Source organism: Schistocerca americana, chromosome 6 (assembly GCF_021461395.2).
Source record: "Schistocerca americana isolate TAMUIC-IGC-003095 chromosome 6, iqSchAmer2.1, whole genome shotgun sequence".
NCBI lineage: Eukaryota > Metazoa > Arthropoda > Insecta > Orthoptera > Acrididae > Schistocerca > Schistocerca americana.
The window spans coordinates 281433808-281438332 of NC_060124.1; the positions used below are offsets into that span (position 1 = coordinate 281433808).

Sequence of the window (4525 nt, forward strand, 5' to 3'; positions counted from 1 at the left end):
AACTATGTCTGGTACACAGAACAATGTACAGAACAACGAACACGACCGTTTCTTACTCCACTCCAGATCTGTCCAAATAATACTAGTATGTATAGCGAAGTACCTGAATGCATTATCTTTTTTTTCTCGGGTGTGTCTAGTGTAACTAAAATGTCTGTCTTCGTCACCCAATAGACACTTCGCGTTGTTGTGACGTCTACAGGGAATAAACAAGGAACTGCTTCATTGTTAGAAAACTATATATTATTCAAAAATTATCATAGGATCTGTGCAGTAAGAATTGTTATAAAATATTCATTGTCAACAAATTAAAGTCCCGATTGATGGAAGTCGTCTGTTATGTAACATCATACTCTACCATTATTTTCTTTCCTTTGCAAGCCATTTGTGTAACAACTACATCTGCAACAGTTTAGCTGTCGATATGAACTGCAAATGATTCACAAAGTTAATGACTTGAGACGTTTTTGCTATTGTTTAAGTGCTTAAAATTCACTTGTGTGCACTTTTCACTTTGTGCTAGTGGCTCTACATCCTCTTGCCACGGCTGCGTCTGCTTTCTCCCCAATTCGAGCACTAGGCAGGAAGGACTGTACAGGCCGCTGTTACAAGTGGTTCCTTGCGCGGCAAGAGTGAGTAAATCTTAACATTCTTTGAAATATTGCGCTTTAGATGCTAAAATTTTGGCACTACATTTCTTTCGGCGTGTCTTCCTGCGCGAAAACTTTCAGGGTAGGTTTCGACATGTCGGATAGGACCAGTCCCTAATCAGCTGCCGTACCTGCACGGTTGACTCGCCCCATGTAGTGGTCTGTGTCGCTGGCTTATGCCCCATTCTGATGCTCTTGTCGGCCTCGCAAATATGTACATTAAAATCTTATCATAATACAAGTACCTACAGGAAATACACATGGTTACTTTTTCATCGTTACCGATATTGTTTTGGACTTTACATTTTGATCAATATCTTCACTAAAAAATGAAACTTTTTTATGCTTTAAACTATATCAATAATTGTTCATTATGAAACTTCATATATTCTTCTCATTAATGAAGGTAACCATAACCACATTTATTATTTACAATACTTTATCATGATATGAACATGTATCCAATCTCCTTCGTCAGCTTATTTTGTTAATTAGCACCCACTAACACAACTTTTTTTCTTTCATTCAGATGTTAAGTTATAAATGTATGCTTAGCATCATGCTGGCAGTGCACTCTTTAGTAACAACGTTTCTAATCTAATTCGTAATAAATAAGAAAAAACTGCTCAGCAGTGCTGAGGTCAACTCCATGTAGTTTTGACTCAATTTCCATTTTCCTGTTTTCTTTCTCGTCGTTCTATATTTCCTCCATCATTCGACTCACCTGTTGTATCGCTTTACTGGCATATGATGTTCTCCCTATGTCATGCTGATCACTTCATATTCGCCTCTGCGGGGCGAAAAATCCAATATACACTTTGATGTTCTCAGATTTTTATTGAGCTCTTACATACCTTCAAGTTAGTGTAGTCACGTGTTCTCTTTCATTCCCTCTCATTAGCGTTAACTCCCTCTTAATTACTTTCCTTAGCGTAAACACTTCGTGTCTACGATCGTCCCATCTTCTTCACACATTCTCCGAAAGAACGAACAATTAAGACATACTATTGCAGTGTCCTTCTAGTCAAATTAAAGTACTGTTAATTTGAATAAAACTGCTGTTGAGCAGTGTTCGTCTAGATAAACGATGTATGGCTCGTATTTCCTTGGTCCTCGGTCGCCCTTTCTGAACCTTTTATGTCAAAATAACTTGTTTACCATACCCTTATTCTCATCTTAACCTACTCCTCAAACTAGATACAAAGAAAATATCGCCAGAAAATTATATCATTCGTTCACACCTACCATGACGTTGAGCTTCTCTGACTATTCTGTCTCTCTCACACACAGCAAAACATGTTTCAAACGCTACATTGGCTTGCAGATGCATAAAAAACTCTGCATAACTTGTAGTCAAACGCTGCAGTAGCGTGGACGAAGTGCATGAACTGTACCTCCCAAGTAAAGCAAATTATACAACAAATACTGAAAATATGATTACCACAGTACTTAGAGTCGCAGAAAACTTCTCCACGCTACAGTAAATCTGACAAGAGATGCATCTTTTCCACCCACTCTTCACTAACATAATTATTCCAGGATTTCCTGTTTCTTTATTGTCTCTTGTCCCATTCCTCTCAAGAACCTCATATATGTTCTTCCACTCTTAACTATTCATTATTTTACTCAACTGCACCGGAGACGGTACTTTTAATTGGTCTTATTCATATGCATTTCAAGATACTTCCTTTACACAGAGAAACAGTCATTACTGTAGGCGTGAAATCTACGCTCTGTAGTGATATTGTTCAATCTAAATTCTACATAAAGAAACGTACCTCAACATAAACTCATAAACGATGTAGTAGGAAACAAAATTAAAATATTATACACTTATTTGCCTCTCCTATTTATTTCGAATTCTTAGGTTACTTCTTCTTCCATGAAAATGTTGATATGACTGCTGTGATAATCTGTAAATCGTGCGCCACAATTGGTCGTTTCTAATTCTACCGCACTGGCACGCACAGTCCTAAGTATCATTGACCGTTTGAAGGCTAGTTTGCAGGAAGAATGGTGTACTCCACTGAAACCCACACAATACCTGAATTTATCCTTTCTGAGACGACTGGAAGCTGTTTTCAATGGCAGCTGTTTTCCTACATCGTATTAGGCAAGGTAATGTGTTTGTAGGATTTCCTTATTTTTGTCCTTCCCCTGTACGGTTAACTATTTCATTATAAGTGTTGGAATTGACTTTTGTTAAAAAGAGTTTTTCAGACGATGAATGAGGTCTGGTGTAAGGTTTTAGGATTTTTACATGATTTTAGGCAAATTTATAACTTTCTTCCCATGGGCTCAAATATTCCGTGTGGTGTGCTATGCAGTCGTGGTTCCGAACTTCTGACTACTGAGTACGAATGAAGTATACTAGTAGCAGGAGTAGAAGAAATAGTAAGCTTAGAAAACCGATACGATATCTGAAATTTCAAGAAGTTTACTGACTGTCTAATTTGTGGATCTTTAGACAGCAGGTCACGAGTTCTATACTTTTGATGGGTGCTATTGAGACGGTACTATTGAGAGACGTGCTGTGTGCGGTAATGGAATAGAGCACGCAGTGAGCAAATGTGTGTTTTCACAGCAAGATATGCGTGTTAGGACAGACTTGGTAACAGTTCAGTCAAAAACTTATCTCTTTCAGTAACTTCACTTAGACTGATGAGAAAGAACCCTCTTTGGAGCAGCGTTCAGAACATGTTATGCATGCTTTTAAACAGCTTTCCTAGGTTCACCACTTTACACATTACCTCAGGGTATGCCGTGGACCTAGGTAGAAAGCAGATTCCAATAGGCAGTTGCGGTGTACCGTACTGAAATTATAACAGAAAGCGGATGAGGAATATCAATCCTGAAGACACTACCAGACACGACACGATCTTCTCAGCTTTTAAGAATGGAGAGTAAGGTTCTTTGAGTTATTCCCGACTGGATGTCCACAGCCTCGAATCAGCACTCCGGCGAAATCCTGCATCGCACAAACCTTGATGTATTTCAATTTATCTTCCTAGCCAGCTGCTAGCACTTCACCCTAGCGAAGCAAACATCTCCCGAAGTTGTGGCAGGGGACCGGTGCTCTAGATAATTAAAATGGCCACTGGAAGGTCGAGACCGTTGGTAGAGACGGAGTCAGGTTATGCCCGTGTTTGTTCAAAACCCGCGACCGAGGACGCAAACACACGCCTTCATGGCCCGTATTACATTAGTCTGCGCGCCTTGCACCGAGGGAAATGAAGAGCAGACCGGTGTTGCAGGTAGTGTATTTTTATCTCACTTCAAGGTTGTTTCCTTTTATTACTGAGAATCTGGATGTTGCTCCTATCTCAGAAGCAGTGAAGAGAAAAGAGCAAAGGATAAAGGAGAAGAGGCGCGTGGAGACGGCACGAGACGAGACGAGAGGATGGAAATGATAATTAAATCAAGAACCTACGCTGTCGACAGGCGTTGATATACATCAACGTGGACAGTTGAAAATGTGTGCCCCGACCGGGACTCGAACCCTGGACCTCCTGCTTACATGGCAGACGCTCTATCCATCTGAGCCACCGAGGGCACGGAGGATACTGCGACTGCAGGGATTTATCCCTTGCGCTCTCCCCGTGAGACCCACATTCACTACCTAATGTCCACACACTACATTAGTAGTAGCGCGAGGCCAAAGATTTTACATGGTTACGAATATCGATACACACTTTGCTTCTGCCACAAGCGGAGAGAGAGGATAACAACATAATCCCGATAACTGCGAGAGCCTAATCACAGAGTAGCAGCCAAGGTTTAATGCAATGCATAACACGAGCCAGCCACGGCTCAACCTCCCCCCCCCCCCCCCTTAAACTCAACACAGGGAGGGCGTGTCGCAAGCCCTGAGTTAC

At 40.8% G+C, this 4525-nt stretch overlaps 1 non-coding gene across 1 annotated transcript; it reads right to left on the reverse strand.

The window, feature by feature from the left end:
- Window positions 1-4128: 4128 nt before the first annotated feature.
- On the reverse strand, window positions 4129-4203 carry Trnat-ugu. Its single transcript has one exon. It is a non-coding gene; the product is annotated as a tRNA-Thr (tRNA).
- Between the last annotated feature and the right edge of the window lie 322 nt (window positions 4204-4525).